Source organism: Cherax quadricarinatus, chromosome 49 (assembly GCF_038502225.1).
Source record: "Cherax quadricarinatus isolate ZL_2023a chromosome 49, ASM3850222v1, whole genome shotgun sequence".
NCBI lineage: Eukaryota > Metazoa > Arthropoda > Malacostraca > Decapoda > Parastacidae > Cherax > Cherax quadricarinatus.
Genome location: NC_091340.1, coordinates 514,993 through 532,358, shown reverse-complemented (window position 1 = coordinate 532,358; position 17,366 = coordinate 514,993). Strand labels below are relative to the sequence as shown.

General features: G+C 44.3%; 1 protein-coding gene across 1 annotated transcript in view; it reads right to left on the bottom strand.

Moving 5' to 3' along the window:
* Positions 1-17,366, bottom strand: part of LOC138854084 (cell adhesion molecule 1-like) — a 296,513-nt gene that overhangs the window by 27,632 nt on the left and 251,515 nt on the right. The window lies entirely within an intron of this gene.

The following is a 17,366-nucleotide window of genomic DNA, read 5'->3' as shown; positions in this document are numbered from 1 at the left end:
ACACACACACACACACACACACACACACACACACACACACACACACACACACACACACATACACACACACACACAACACACACACAACACACACACACACACACACACACACAACACACACACACACACACACACACACACACACACACACACACACACACAACACACACACACACACACACACACACACACACACACACACACACACACACACACACACACACACACACACACACACACACACACACACACACACACACATGGAGAGCCAAGATGATGGATGTGGTACTGGAGAACCTCATGCATCAACATGTTAGAGACACTACCAGAGAGAGAGGAGAGGATGAACCAGCAAGGTTGGACCTTGTATTCACCATGAGTAGTTCGGACATCGAGGGTATCATGTATGAAAGGCCCCTGGGAGCTAGTGATCATGTGGTTCTGTGCTTCGACTACATAGTTGAGCTCCAAGTGGAGAGAGTAGCAGGAATAGGCTGGGAAAAAACAAACTACAAAAGGGGGAACTACTCAGGCATGAGGAACTTCCTTCAAGACATTCAGTGGGAGAGGGAACTGACAGGAAAACCAGTACAAGAAATGATGGACTATGTAGCAACAAAATGCAAGGAGGCAGAGGAGAGGTTTGTTCCCAAGGGAAACAGAAATAATGGGAAGAACAGAACGAGTCCTTGGTTCACCCAAAGGTGTAGGGAGGCAAAAACTAGGTGTACTAGAGAATGGAAAAGGTACAGAAGACAGAGAACTCAGGAAAATAAAGAAATCAGCCGAAGAGCCAGAAACGAATATGCACAGATAAGAAGGGAGGCTCAGAGACAATATGAAAATGACATAGCATCAAAAGTAAAGACTGACCCGAAGCTGTTGTACAGCCACATCAGGAGGAAAACAACAGTCAAGGACCAGGTAATCAGACTGAGGAAGGGTGATGGGGAATTCACAAGAAACGACCGAGAGGTATGTCAGGAGCTCAACACAAGATTTAAAGAGGTATTTACAGTGGAAACCAGTAGGACTCCAAGAAATCAGAACAGGGGGGCACACCAGCAAGTGCTGGATGAGGTACATATAACCAAGGAGGAGATGAAGAAGCTGCTATGCGAACTTGACACCTCAAAGGCGGTGGGACCAGACAACATCTCTCCATGGGTCCTTAAAGAGGGAGCAGAGATATTGTGTGAGCCATTAACAAAGATCTTCAACACATCATTTGAAACTGGGCAACTCCCTGAGGTATGGAAAATGGCAAATGTAGTCCCAATTTTTAAAAAGGGAGACAGACATGAGGCACTAAACTACAGACCTGTATCTCTAACGTGTATAGTATGCAAGGTCATGGAGAAGATCAGGAGGAGAGTGGTGGGGCACCTGGAAAGAAACAAGTGTATAATTGACAACCAGCACGGTTTCAGGGAAGGAAAATCCTGTGTCACAAACCTACTAGAGTTTTATGACAAGGTGACAGAAGTAAGACAAGAGAGAGAGGGGTGGATCGACTGCGTATTTTTGGACTGCAAGAAGGCTTTCGACACAGTTCCTCACAAGAGGTTACTGCAAAAGCTAGAGGACCAGGCACACATAACAGGAAAGGCACTGCAATGGATCAGAGAATATCTGACAGGGAGGAAACAACGAGTCATGGTACGCGACGAGGTGTCAGAGTGGGCGCCTGTGACAAGCGGGGTTCCACAGGGGTCAGTCCTAGGACCTGTGCTGTTCTTGGTATACGTGAACGACATAACGGAAGGGATAGACTCAGAAGTGTCCTTGTTTGCAGACGATGTGAAGTTAATGAGAAGAATCGAATCGGACGAGGATCAGGCAGGACTACAAAGAGATCTGGACAGGCTACAAGCCTGGTCCAGCAACTGGCTCCTTGAATTTAACCCTGCCAAATGCAAAGTCATGAAGATTGGGGAAGGGCAAAGAAGACCGCAGACACAATATAGTTTAGATGGCCAAAGACTGCAAACCTCACTAAAGGAAAAAGATCTGGGGGTGAGTATAACACCGAGCATATCTCCTGAGGCGCACATCAATCATATAACTGCTGCAGCATACGGGCGCCTGACAAACCTACGGATAGCGTTCCGATACCTCAGTAAGGATTCGTTTAAGACTCTGTACACCATCTACGTCAGGCCCATACTGGAGTATGCAGCACCAGTTTGGAATCCACACCTAGTCAAGCACGTCAAGAAATTAGAGAAAGTGCAAAGGTTTGCAACAAGACTAGTCCCAGAGCTACGGGGATTGTCCTATGAAGAAAGGTTGAGGGAAATCGGCCTGACGACACTGGAGGCCAGGAGGGTCAGGGGAGACATGATAACGACATATAAAATACTGCGCGGAATAGACGAGGTGGACAAAGACGGGATGTTCCAGAGATGGGACACAGACACAAGAGGTCACAATTGGAAGTTGAAGACTCGGATGAATCAAAGGGATGTTAGGAAGTATTTCTTCAGTCATAGAGTAGTCAGGCCATGGAATAGCCTAGAAAGTGATGTGGTGGAGGCAGGAACCATACATAGTTTTAAGGCGAGGTATGATAGAGCTCATGGGGCAGGGAGAGAGAGGACCTAGTAGCAATCAGCGAAGAGGCGGGGCCAGGAGCTGTGAATCGACCCCTGCAACCACAAATAGGTGAGTACACACACACACACACACACACACACTTGCCCAGTCAGTGAGCACATTCAGACCAATACTCTACGGCTCGATCATGCATACACCGAGAATGGGCTCTTCCTGCAGCCCGTCCTATAACTTGAAAAGGAATATCAACGCTCGTATGAACTGTTTATTTATGCTCTGTCGGAAGAAACCCGCACTTCTCTACGTTATTGGCAGTTTACTATAATACATAAATAACCCGCATTCTTGTGCGGGTTATTTGAATAATAAAAGTACTTGTGAGTAGTATAATAACAAGTAGATTTGCGTTAACGTAATATGTAAACAAATATTTAGATTTTCCCGAAGCGAGAGAGATATATCATAATCTACACTTGGAAAATCCTGGAGGTTATTCCGGGGATCAACGCCCCCGCGGCCCGGTCCATGACCAGGCCTCCCGATGGATCAGGGCCTGATCAACTAGGCTGTTACTGCTGGCCGCACGCAGTCCAACGTACGAGCCACAGCCCGGCTGATCCGGCACTGACTTTAGGTATCTGTCCAGCTCTCTCTTGAAGGCAGCCAGGGGTTTATTGGCAATTCCCCTAATGCTTGATGGGAGGCTGTTGAACAGTCTTGGGCTCCTTACACTTATGGTGTTTTCCCTTAGTGTACCAATGGCGTCCCTACTTTTCATTGGGAGTATTTTGCATCGCCTGCCCAGTCTTTTACTTTCGTAGGGAGTGATTTCTGTGTGCAGATTTGAGACCATTCCTTCCAGGATTTTCCAAGTGTAGATTATGATATATCTCCCTCCTGCGTTCCAACGAGTACAAGTCAAGTGCTTCCAAGCGTTCCCAGTAGTTAAGGTGCTTGACAGAACTTATACGTGCAGTAAAGGATCTCTGTACACTCTCTAGATCTGCTATTACACCTGCTTTGAATGGAGATGTTAATGTACAGCAGTATTCCAGCCTAGAGAGAACAAGTGATTTGAAAAGGATCATCACTGGCTTGGCATCTCTCGTTTTAAACGTTCTCATTATCCATCCTATCATTTTCTTTGCACGTGCGATCGTGGCACTGTTGTGATCCTTGAATGGTTCCGAATCTGCACACAGAAATCACTCCCTACGAAAGTAAAAGACTGGGCAGGCGGTGCAAAATACTCCCAATGAAAAGTAGGGACGCCATTGGTACACTAAGAGAAAACACCATAAGTGTCCGGAGCCCAAGACTGTTCAGCAGCCTCCCACCATACATAAGGAGAATTAGGCCCCTGGCTGCCTTCAAGAGGGAGCTGGACAGATACTTAGTCAGTGCAGGATCAGCCGGGCTGTGGTTCGTACGTTGGACTACGTGCGGCCAGCAGTAACAGCCTGGTTGATCAGGCCTTGATCCACCGGGAGGCCTGGTAGTGGACCGGGCCGCTGGGGCGTTGATCCCCGGCATACCCTCCAGGTAGAAGCGGGTATCTTTAAGTGGTGGTTTAAATGTTTTTATTTCAAAGTTTTCGTTTATCACTTGAACAACTCATCCGATCGGCTTTAAACTCTCAACGCCGGTGTACTGTACCTAGAGGAAAGGTTCTTTCAACTATTGGCATGTGCAGATGGCCTCTGATCAGTTTTATGTTAACTATTTCTGAATCTGATTTCCGTGTGATAAACTTAAGAAACTCGCTTAAGTTCGGCTTCAAAATGCCCTCATTAGTGCATCTTACTCTTATGGAACTTGGGATTCTTACTGGGGTGTGTATTTTCCCATTTCCTAATTTTATGAAATATTTTTTTCTGTGCGATAATTTCAGTATGGCACTTTTGAAAGGCTCCAAGCTTTCATGGACTGAAGAAGCCATTGGCTGGCGAAACGTTTCCAAAATAAAGATACCTAAATGTTGCACAAGTGTCTTGTTAATTATTTTGAAAAGTATATTTTGTTTTTAAGTTTGGGCTGTGTAGGTACAAATATGTCAGTTAACTAACATAATTGATCTGCTGGCGTAACTTAGAGAACAAATAAATAACAAAAAGGCACAAGTGTGACTTTGTAAATGGTTCAAGTCGGACCGAAACGTCGTCGTAAGCTCCTCTCTCCTATGTGCTGGTTATTTATGTACATTAGAGAACGTTTTGGATTAACATTGGATTGTGTAGATTTTCATGCTGTAATTTGTGAATGTTTCATGCACTCGGCTTCAAACTTCCAATACCGCTAGCTTGGGAAGGCAGCTTCTGAACGGCTTCAGACTTAGTGCTGCTGAAATTTGGAAGACTGCAATTGCTTTTGGGCTGTGTATGAGCTAATTTAGGCAATTTTGTATTGAACAAATCTGGGATATCTATTTCCATGTGACGAGTTGTTTGCTCCTTTTCTGATTGGCATGGAATGTTAAATGTTGATACTTAAAGGCATTATAAACTTTATGCTTCACTCTGTGCTATTCCTTTGGCATGCACTGATGTAGAGGGAACTGGGCTTATGTGATGCAGAGATATTTTCCTGGGTTCACTCGGCAATCAGAACACATGTAGTTCTTGTAGTTATTTAGATCAGACAATTCGGTAAACAGAAATGCATGTGAGAACGCCCCTCGTGTTTGAAGGACAGGGTGCCTGCTGATGGCTGCTCCGTCTGCATATTTGATACCTCTGTATTGATTGTATTGTTTTGAGATGTGCTTTCATGCATATCTCCCTCCTGTAAATTGTTGTGCTATTTTGATATGCCTGCAGCTAGAGCAACACCCAAAGAGCAGTTCAGAACTCCAGAAAATATATGCAGAATTCCTGGGAGGAGGAGAAGCGGAGAACAGATCCTCAAGTTGTCTTAACAAAGGACGAGACTCTCATGTTGACTGAAACAACTTGGGGAAGGTTCTTCAGTCTGTCTGAATTTAAAAGATACTCTTACAGCTGTGGAAGACTTCCTGTGTGTACCTGTATTTATGGTAAATTTATAGTTTAAGGAGCAGAGCTGCGCTCGTGGTGTCCGTCTTCAGTGTTAAGTATAAATTTAACTTTTCCAGTGGCCGTAGTACACACACCCTCCTCTTGGATTTTTTCCTGCAAGCTGCCACTCTCATTCCTGAAGGCATACGTTTCTTATTCTTATGGCACCTTTATTTCCTTAGTTTACGACTATCTCAACTTCTCCCTGATGGTGCTAAAACGTCTGCTGTATATCTTCTCACGTATACTTTTATGAGCTAAAATGAGGTTATTATGTTCTTTCACATTCCTATCAACTAGCTAGGGGTACTTTTTTTGTGAGTGTTTGCGCTTTTGTATTGGCAAGAGCGCCGAATGATTATCAGTAAGCTCGGTTAAAATACTTCCCTTTCACTCGATAGGTATCCAATTCTCTCTCTCCCTCACGTAAAACAAGTGTTAACATAAAGCACACTTTGCGGAACGGACTTGCATAAATCCAGTGTTTCTCTCCGTTAGAGCTACATCAAGTCCTCGTTGGACTTGATGAAGCTCTTAGCAACGAGACGTTGTCTTAAAAAAATCTTCTCTCGCAGAAAGCTTCTTCTTCATCCTTATCAGCTGCCAGATATTTCGATCCTGGTGCCAAGATGGTCAGCTATTCAGGGACAATAAGAATGACAAGTTCTCGCTTAAAGCATCTTTGACTGGGCTACTAACACTGATGGTATTCTCAGGATAGCACGTAGAAGAATTTGTTGTTTGTATCTGAGAGGAATACTTCATGAGAATTGTTGCTCTCGTTGGCTGATAATGTGGGAAATTACAGAAATTTTGCAGAACATGTCAATTTGGACAACGTTTTACTTGTAAGTGCGAAACGCTGCCCAAGCAGACTTCGTAGTCATGACCTGATAAAGCTGCATTTAAAGGATAATTTGCTATGCTTATTCGTATCGCTGCTACTGGTTACTGCTTTCAGTGGTAGAATGCTTTCAACAAGTAAATTTCCTGTTGCTTCTGGTACCGTCGGTACCAGAAGCAACTACTGCTGCTACTGCTGGTGCTGCTGCTGGGACAATATTGGCTACTGATGGGATTATTGCTGTTATTGGTATAGTTTTGCATGCTGATGGCACTACTCTAATGCTTCTCATCAGCGTAATATCATGCTATTGCTGTATGAGATGACCCAAAGCTCCAGCAGCGGGTTATCATATGACCAAGACTTGCGTCAGGAAACACTTGTCTTGTTTCTTGATGAACATTATACCTACCTTGTCGAGTGATTGATGACATCACATTACATTTCTACTGCTTCTGTTGCCCCCTCTGTATTCGACTGAAGAAGTTTAATGTTTAGGTGAAACGTTTCGGAATAGATACCTAACTGTGTCTTTCACCACATAAGACACCACATGTCTTACTTATAAATGGTCACGGAGACAGCAGATGTCCTATGCTCGTCAGGCCGCCTCCAGTAGTGTCTGGTGTCTCAAGAGGAGTAAAGACTCTCCACGCCTCGCCAGGGACACTGACTGGCAATTAAAACTTAGATCTCTTAGCAATGTTTCTTCAGAATGTTGTGTATTTTTCTCCCGGAAATTCTGAAAGTATTTTTCTCAGAGGAAATAAACAATTGCCAAATAAATCTTTACGCACTGCGAGTCCACTTGAAAATATTTTGAGCATGGAAGAATTTATGTTCGCTCTTTACAGATTATAAGGGGATGTAACTGGTCCCTATATGGTCCCTAAGGATTTAGCTCTTCCCTATGAATATAATGAAATGCTGTCCTCCAAATGACGTTCACTTTCGCACGAGTTACCCTGCATCAAGTTCCAAGTGGCTTTAAAAATATGTAATTATTTTTAAGTTATGATTAATTTAAAGTAAATTGCTTATATGTACATACAGCTTGAAGGAAAAACAAATTGCAAAATAAACTTTTATTGCTACAGGAATTCAATCAATTTAAGATGACAGTTTATCTTGACAGAATTTGACTTAACCTAACCTAACTAAACGAAAGATAACCTATATAACGCATACCGTTAAAGTTAATGAACCGGGCTTAACACAAGGGTCATTAAGGCTACATGTCACCTATTCACCACCAGTCAAGTATACTTTAATCCTTAATGTACGGATTATAGTAAACTCAGCCTATATACACTGGATATACACTCTTGGTGTATATACACTGATGGATATACACTCGGTGTATATACACTGTTGGATATACACTCGGTGAATATACACTGGATATACACTCAGTGTATATACACTGATGGATATACACTCGGTGTATATACACTGTTAGATATACATTTTCGACGTATATATCCTGTAAATCTGTAATATCGAGAAATTTGCTTGAAATCGTATGTAAACAATCGACGTTGGCTTGAGGACGTGGGTTGCTTGGTTCCAGGATGGACTGGCAAATAAGGTAAAGCAGCGTCTCCTTCAAATTCTTCTTTCATGGAGAGAGAGTTTTGCATTGTAAAATAGGTAAAGATGAACCTGCAGCTCGTAACAGCCCGGAGGAAGATGGGAAGAAAATTTCAATCTCAAAAATCGGTTAAAAAATGGAAACCCAGACTTGTTTAAGGTCTTTAACCGCTTAGAGGTGATTCCTAGGATCCTACTTCCTATTTCTCAGGCATTACTAACCCCCCCTACGGGTTTAGTGATTTCTCGTAGTTATAATAAAAATAGTTATGCGCCTTAAACTCATTCGGGTGTGTTTAAAAGTTGCACACACCAGTGTGTGTTTAAAAGTTGCACACACCCGTCACTGGTACAGCGCTATTGATACACCGACAAAATCATCGAAACTGCACGAGATCTAAGGGTTACCATCGAATTTCACTGTATTTCATAAATCGCAGAAACCTTGTGGGTCGTCCAGCACAAGTAATAATGAAGGTTTCATTCCTCCATCCACTTACCCCGGCTGCTTCCTCTCTTTTTCTAGCGCCTCAATAAGGCGTTTCAGAGAAAAGTTGCCTGCTGCGTCCCAACGTCTTACCTTTAAGGTGGTGATGAGGTTTGAGCGGCATGGCTTGGCTAAGAACTCAGCAACTCCCTCATATATTTAGTTTCTGCGATGGGGATTGTTTCCCCACTGGTGAGAGTCCTCTGCATCTTCATGAGCTAATCCTCTGCTACAGCACCTCTTTCGGGTTCAGCAAACACCTGGCAATCCGGCTTATGCTGTGGTCGTCGAGGTGTGAGTGGGAGGAGCCTGTTGCTCATTGTGCAAGGCTTCCTGTGATTGGCGTTCGATCCTGTATTATGGCCTTGATGTGTCTGTGGTCAGAAGTTGGCTTCTCTTCCTGCTCTCGTTGGACAGCGCATTAGGTTTATCTCCTTAGGTAGTGAATGGGAACCCCTTGTTGCCGAGCCCCAGGGGTGATCCTGGCTAAACTTTCGTAGAATGATTTTGTTCGTACTTCAAGGACAAAGGTTTTTGCTTGTGAGTTAAGGGGTAATGGTGGTGGTAGCTTTGAAATAACCAGTGAGGATCCCTACTGTACACACTTACCAAGTGTGTATAATGTTCACTGTGGAGCTTCACGCAATCCTCGCGGCTCTTGTTTATATAACTGGTTAAGCTGGAACTCGATTCACTATCTATTTTGGTCCCTAAGACGCTGTGTCTGCCCTGGCCCAGTATGCATTTGTCTACCCTATGTTTTAAAAAAAAACCTGTCACTCTGCATAGGCAGCACAAGAAGGTGCTGCTATAACGAGCCCTCTCTACTGCAGACTTCTGCCTTAGTAACTTCATAGGCCGCATACATGGAAAGGTCCTTGAAAAGTAGCGGGCCTAGGGGCCCTACAGAGGAATAGAAAGTTATACAGGGTTCGACAGGACGTAGTCGTTAAGCTCTTTCTCTGAACAGGAAATGACAATTTGAGACGAATATTTGTCAAATGAAGATCAGGCGCAAACGTCTCGCCTATAGGCAGCAGGCATCAGGTGCTCCTTCCATCTCTGTGTAGCTTGTAGCGTCCAGCCGACTGTGCAATAGATTTTAGCTGTTTTCCCAGGGCTTAGGCAATTTCGCTTTCATAGTTGTTTCTGTAATTACTAAGGTGCCTGCTAGGATCTCAGGAAAGTTTAAGGAATCTTTTAATATTTAACATTTTAATGGGATTTTTAATGATTCTCTTTAATTTAACTTGAAGTGATAGAATTTGTGTAGTGTTTAGTCCTGTTAGCCGTTTTTAGTACGTTAATATTATCTTTGCTGTGTGCGTTATATTTTTATTGACAAAAGCTTTGAATAATCTACAGGTCAGTGTTCATTAAATATTTCAAAACAGCCTACCTTCTAATGCTGGTTGTGATTACTCTTGATATTATTCGTGTTGTTATATTGGTGATAGTTATTATAGTGTACTAAATTTAGTTTGAATGTTCTTGTGTGTGATGTATTCTATTTATAATTTTCAAGAGAATTATTAGCCAGGTCAAAGTGCTCTTCACATATTGAACCTTCATACGTATCGCTGCAACTCTTTTACATTCTTCTGTTTGCTTCGATCTTTACATCCTCGTGTATCCAGATATTTGTTTCTCTAAGGACCTCTCTGGTTCATCTTTCTTCCCCTCCCGCTGCGCCTCCTCACGGTTCTCTTGAGGTTAGTATTTACGATGGCCTGAGACTTCTCTGTACTGTTGCTGATGGCTTAAACTCCCATTACAGGCGCAGTTCTTGTTCGTGATATTGTCGTTGGGTTCCTGAAACTCCGCCGTCGATGTTCCTCTGCCTTTTTCTTTCTGCAGCAGCTGTTGTTACTGTTGTGGTGTTTATTGGATAAGGAGCTTATTTTGTTTATATTATTGTTTATGCTATTGTGTTTATAGTATGCTTATGTTTACAGTAGGTTTATGTTTATATGCTTGTGTTTATAGTATGCTTATGTTAACGTTTATAATATGCGTGTGTTTATGCCTGTGTTCAAGATATGCTTGTGTTTGTGTTTATAGTATGCTTGTGCTCATAGTAAGGGTATTTATACTATTGTGGCTTTAAAGTATCTTAGTGTTTATAGTATAGCTTATAGCAGCAGGATGTTTATTGTTTACAGTGTGATATTTATACGTTTATTTCTATGACCACAGATATTGCCATTTGGTGCCCCACTTAATCCACCTTCACTCCCTTGAAACGGCTTTTAATGGCACTTCCTTTGATTATTAATGTTATTTGATGAGGCACTTGGCACCGGCCACATTGTCACTGATGTCAAAAGTATCAATAACACTGCATCTGAGGACACCATCTGCTGTGATTGCACCTGTTGCTGTCGCTACTGTCGTTATAGATACTTTGCAGCCTGATGTGGGAGGGGTATGTCGCTGTTGCCTGTGCATCATGTACAGGTGGGTGATGCCGGGTATAACAGACATAATCTGCGACTGGGTTAATCGCCGTAAACAAAGTACAAAAAAGAGCCAGTGTGCGTGATTTAGGCCACTGTCTGACTGCCAGTTACTTAATTCAATTCAGTTCAATTCAATTCAATTCAAAATTTATTCTCTATAAGGATTACAATGCTGAGTTTACAGAATTTGGTTATTGTGTGGTTTACATGTAGTAAAATAATAATTACAGAGTGTACCACTAGAACACCTAGCATTGCTAGGCATTTCGGGCAGACTTATATTAAATCTTAAGTTTAAAATATTACAAAATTATGAGGTAAGTTGGTATTATGGCTAAGTGACTAAATACTAGTTGTGAGTTTAGCAATGTGAATGCTTTTGTTTTGGCACTATACATAGTTTCAGTATTGGAGTATCACAGGCCAACTTATGACTAGTTAAGATTCAATATTTTGAGATTGAGATTGAGATTGATATTTCTGTTTATGGTCAAATGGGTGAGTGAGTGTAAGTGTGAACCACCAGGTGGTATTCGTATTATTAGTTGACAGGGTGTATCAGGGAGATAAGATGTTTTCTGATGGTAGTTTTGAAGGTGATGAATGTGTCTGCAGTTTTGGAATTTTCAGGTAGGGTGTTCCAGATTTTAGGGCCTTGGACATACATTGAATTTTTGTAAAGGTTTAGTTGGACACGGGGAATGTCATAGAGATGTTTGTGTCTGGTGTTGTGCCTGTGGGTTCTGTCACAACTATCAAGAAAGCGTTTTAGGTCAAGGTTGATATTGGAGTTTAAGGTCCTGTAGATGTAGATTGCACAATAGTAAGTGTGGATGTACTGAACAGGGAGTAAGTTTAGATCTATGAAGAGTGTGGGGGGTGTTGCCAGGGATGGGATTTAGTGATTATTCTTACTGCGGCTTTTTTGTTGGGTTATTATTGGCTTTAGGTGTGTTGCTGCAGTTGAACCCCAAGCACAGATAGCATAGGTGAGGTATGGATATATAAGTGAATGGTATAGTGTGAGAAGGGCAGTTTACGGCATGTAGTATCGTATCTTGGAGAGGATCCCAACCGTTTTGGATACTTTTTTGGTTATGTGTTGGATATGGGTGCTGAAGTTCAGGTTGTTGTCGAGGTATAGGCCTAGGAATTTGCCCTCATTATGCCTGGCAATTAGTGTTGTCGATCTTAATGTTAATTTGCGCATCTCCTGCTCTGCTACCAAACATAATGTAGTAGGTTTTGTCAACGTTAAGCGTAAGTTTATTGGCTGTCATCCAAATCGATATTTTGATCAGCTCTTCATTAACAATGGTGTTGAGGGTGGCAAGATTAGGGTGAGAGATGACAGAAGTCGTGTCGTCAGCAAAGAGAATGGGGTTCAGGTGTCGAGATACGTTTGGAAGATCATTGATGTAAATAAGGAAGAGCAGGGGACCAAGGACACTTCCCTGCGGAACTCCAGTATCAAGTGGCTGTGTTGTTGATGCTGTGTCTTTAATGGTGACATACTGATACCTATTAGTAAGGTAAGATTTGAAATATGCAAGCGCATGGCCTCTTATACCATAATGGTCAAGTTTGTGGAGTAGGATGCCGTGGTCTACTGTGTCAAAAGCTTTTCTTAGGTCAATAAAAATTCCTAGTGGATATTCCTTATTTTCCAATGCTGTGTAAAGCAGATCTAGCATTTTTATGATTGCATCGTTAGTGCTTTTATTTTTCCTGAATCCAAATTGGCAGGGGTTGAGTATGTTTTGTGACGTTATAAATGAATACAGTCTCCTGTGCACGAGTTTCTCAAAGATTTTTGATAGCAATGGTAAGTTCGATATTGGCCTATAGTTGTTTAAATCTGTAGGGTCACCACCTTTATGTATTGGTGTAACCCTTGCCGTCTTGAGTAATTTCGGGAAGGTGCTAGTTTCTAGTGACTTGTTAAAGAGTAATGAGATAATGGTGGGACATGAGACAGATTCCCTGAGTTATTTTTAAGTGACTTTATAATCTCGGTGACTTCCGTGAGCTCAGTTGGAGCAAGATGCTGTTATTGCTGCTACAGTTACGATGCTGTTATTGAGAATTGTGCTGATATTGCTGTTTGGTGTATCTGCTGCTTTACTCTCGCTATTGCAGTAGTCATTAGGATGAGTACCGCTGTTGCTGCTGTTCCTGCTAAACCATCCTTAAATCAGCCGTTGTAGATGACATGTGTTTCTAAAAATATTGCTGTCAGTATGCGCTGGTGAAATTTTTGTCTGTTGAACCATACCCCCGGCCGGGATTGAACCCGCGGTCATAGTCTCAAAACTCCAGCCCGTCGCGCTAACCACTAGACCAGCTAGCCACAATAAGATTCATCCAACTAGGTATATTTCTACACCATAGGAAGGTTAGCACAGGCACCTCTGTGACCACAAATGCAAGTTTTTACAGACGAATCTCCAGCTAGCGTGGCCGTGACGAACTCTAGCTCAAGTCCCTTCACTGCCGTCAACATGACTTAAGAAATCGTAATGACACGATTGCAAATAAACCATACCCCCGGCCGGGATTGAACCCGCGGTCATAGAGTCTCAAAACTCCAGCCCGTCGCGCTAACCACTAGACCAGCTAGCCACAATAAGATTCATCCAACTAGGTATATTTCTACACCATAGGAAGGTTAGCACAGGCACCTCTGTGACCACAAATGCAAGTTTTTACAGACGAATCTCCAGCTAGCGTGGCCGTGACGAACTCTAGCTCAAGTCCCTTCACTGCCGTCAACATGACTTAAGAAATCGTAATGACACGATTGCAAATAAACCATACCCCCGGCCGGGATTGAACCCGCGGTCATAGTCTCAAAACTCCAGCCCGTCGCGCTAACCACTAGACCAGCTAGCCACAATAAGATTCATCCAACTAGGTATATTTCTACACCATAGGAAGGTTAGCACAGGCACCTCTGTGACCACAAATGCAATTGTGGCTAGCTGGTCTAGTGGTTAGCGCGACGGGCTGGAGTTTTGAGACTCTATGACCGCGGGTTCAATCCCGGCCGGGGGTATGGTTTATTTGCAATCGTGTCATTACGATTTCTTAAGTCATGTTGACGGCAGTGAAGGGACTTGAGCTAGAGTTCGTCACGGCCACGCTAGCTGGAGATTCGTCTGTAAAAACTTGCATTTGTGGTCACAGAGGTGCCTGTGCTAACCTTCCTATGGTGTAGAAATATACCTAGTTGGATGAATCTTATTGTGGCTAGCTGGTCTAGTGGTTAGCGCGACGGGCTGGAGTTTTGAGACTCTATGACCGCGGGTTCAATCCCGGCCGGGGGTATGGTTTATTTGCAATCGTGTCATTACGATTTCTTAAGTCATGTTGACGGCAGTGAAGGGACTTGAGCTAGAGTTCGTCACGGCCACGCTAGCTGGAGATTCGTCTGTAAAAACTTGCATTTGTGGTCACAGAGGTGCCTGTGCTAACCTTCCTATGGTGTAGAAATATACCTAGTTGGATGAATCTTATTGTGGCTAGCTGGTCTAGTGGTTAGCGCGACGGGCTGGAGTTTTGAGACTCTATGACCGCGGGTTCAATCCCGGCCGGGGGTATGGTTTATTTGCAATCGTGTCATTACGATTTCTTAAGTCATGTTGACGGCAGTGAAGGGACTTGAGCTAGAGTTCGTCACGGCCACGCTAGCTGGAGATTCGTCTGTAAAAACTTGCATTTGTGGTCACAGAGGTGCCTGTGCTAACCTTCCTATGGTGTAGAAATATACCTAGTTGGATGAATCTTATTGTGGCTAGCTGGTCTAGTGGTTAGCGCGACGGGCTGGAGTTTTGAGACTCTATGACCGCGGGTTCAATCCCGGCCGGGGGTATGGTTTATTTGCAATCGTGTCATTACGATTTCTTAAGTTTTGTCTGTTGGTTTGGCTAAAACTGCTTTTCCTTGTGCAGCTGTCATTCATTGTATTACCTCTGCTGCTGCTGTTATTGTCATTATCAGTGTTGTTAGTGTCACCATAATAGTGCAGTTTCACGTGGGTAATTGCTAGCGCAGGAGGAGGTCACAGTACCGAGGCTTGAAACTTCACCAAAAACCGGCATTTAGGAGAGAAACATTAAGTTAAAACATTGTCAGATTAAAACTAGTTGTGTCTTGACGCTTGACTCTTAAATTTTTTTGTTACCTTATTGTCGTTGAGGTAGCTTCTTTCGCATTTGTTGTTTCTGCAGTTACCGTTGCTGATGTCGCTGTTCGTGATGTTCAGGCACCCTCCGAAAAAGACAGCAGTAATGGTTACCTTTCTTTTTCTTCCAAGATTTTTATGCGACTAGTTGAAAACGTATCTTCTTATCGGCTTCAAACTTTCATCGTTCGTGCATCTTTCAGAAAGATTAATATCTGGCTATTCAGTTGCCATTTTGCGGGCAAAATGGCAGCACCACCATTCCGACACACCACAACGACAGCAGCACCATCCTTCCCTCACACCACAACGACAGCAGCACCACCCTTTCCTCACACCACAACGACAGCAGCACCACCCTTCCTCATACCACAACGACAGCTGCATCATCCTTCCCTCACACCACAACGACAGCAGCACCATCCTTTCCTCACACCACAACGACAGCAACACCACCCTTCCTTCATACTACAACGACAGCTGCATCATCCTTCCCTCATACCACAACGACAGCAGCTCCACCCTTCCCTCACACCACAACGACAGCAGCACCACCCTTCCCTCATACCACAACGACAGCAGCACCATCCTTCCCTCATACCACATCGACAGCAGCACCACCCTTCCCTCATACCACAACGACAGCAGCACCACCCTTCCCTCATACCACAACGACAGCAGCACCACCCTTCCCTCATACCACAACGACAGCAGCACCATCCTTCCCTCATACCACATCGACAGCAGCACCACCCTTCCCTCATACCACAACGACAGCAGCACCACCCTTCCCTCATACCACAACGACAGCAGCACCACCCTTCCCTCATACCACAACGACAGCAGCACCATCCTTCCCTCATACCACATCGACAGCAGCACCACCCTTCCCTCATACCACAACGACAGCAGCACCACCCTTCCCTCATACCACAACGACAGCAGCACCACCCTTCCCTCATACCACAACGACAGCAGCACCACCCTTCCCTCATACCACAACGACAGCAGCACCATCCTTCCCTCATACCACATCGACAGCAGCACCACCCTTCCCTCACACCACAACGACAGCAGCACCACCTTTCCCTCACACCACAACGACAGCAGCACCACCCTTCCCTCACACCACAACGACAGCAGCACCACCTTTCCCTCACACCACAACGACAGCAGCACCACCCTTCCCTCATACCACAACGACAGCTGCATCATCCTTCCCTCATACCACAACGACAGCAGCACCACCCTTCCCTCATACCACAACGACAGCAGCACCATCCTTCCCTCATACCACATCGACAGCAGCACCACCCTTCCCTCATACCACAACGGCAGCTGCACCATCCTTCCCTCATACCACATCGACAGCAGCACCACCCTTCCCTCACACCACAACGACAGCAGCACCATCATTTCCTCACACCACAACGACAGCAGCACCACCCTTCCCTCATACCACAACGACAGCAGCATCACCCTTCCCTCACACCACAACGACAGCAGCACCACCCTTCCCTCATACCACAACGGCAGATGTTCAGGTACCCTCCGAAAAAGACAGCGGTAATGGTTACCTTTCTTTTTCTTCCAAGATTTTCATGCGACTAGTTGAAAACGTATCTTCTTATCGGCTTCAAACTTTCATCGTTCGTGCATCTTTCAGAAAGATTAATATCTGACTATTCAGTTGCCATTTTGCGGGCAAAATGGCAGCACCACCCTTCCCTCACACCACAACGACAGCAGCACCACCTTTCCTTCATACCACAGCGACAGCTGCACCACCCTTCCCTCACACCACAACGACAGCAGCACCATCATTTCCTCACACCACAACGACAGCAGCACCACCCTTCCCTCATACCACAACGACAGCAGCATCACCCTTCCCTCACACCACAACGACAGCAGCACCACCCTTCCCTCATACCACAACGACAGCAGCATCACCCTTCCCTCACACCACAACGACAGCAGCATCACCCTTCCCTCATACCACAACGACAGCAGCACCACCCTTCCCTCACACCACAACGACAGCAGCACCACCTTTCCTTCATACCACAGCGACAGCTGCATCATCCTTCCCTCACACTACAACGACAGCAGCAACATCCTTTCCTCACATCACAACGACAGCAACACCACCCTTCCCTCATACCACAACGACAGCAGCACCACCCTTTTCTCACACCACAACGACAGCAGCACC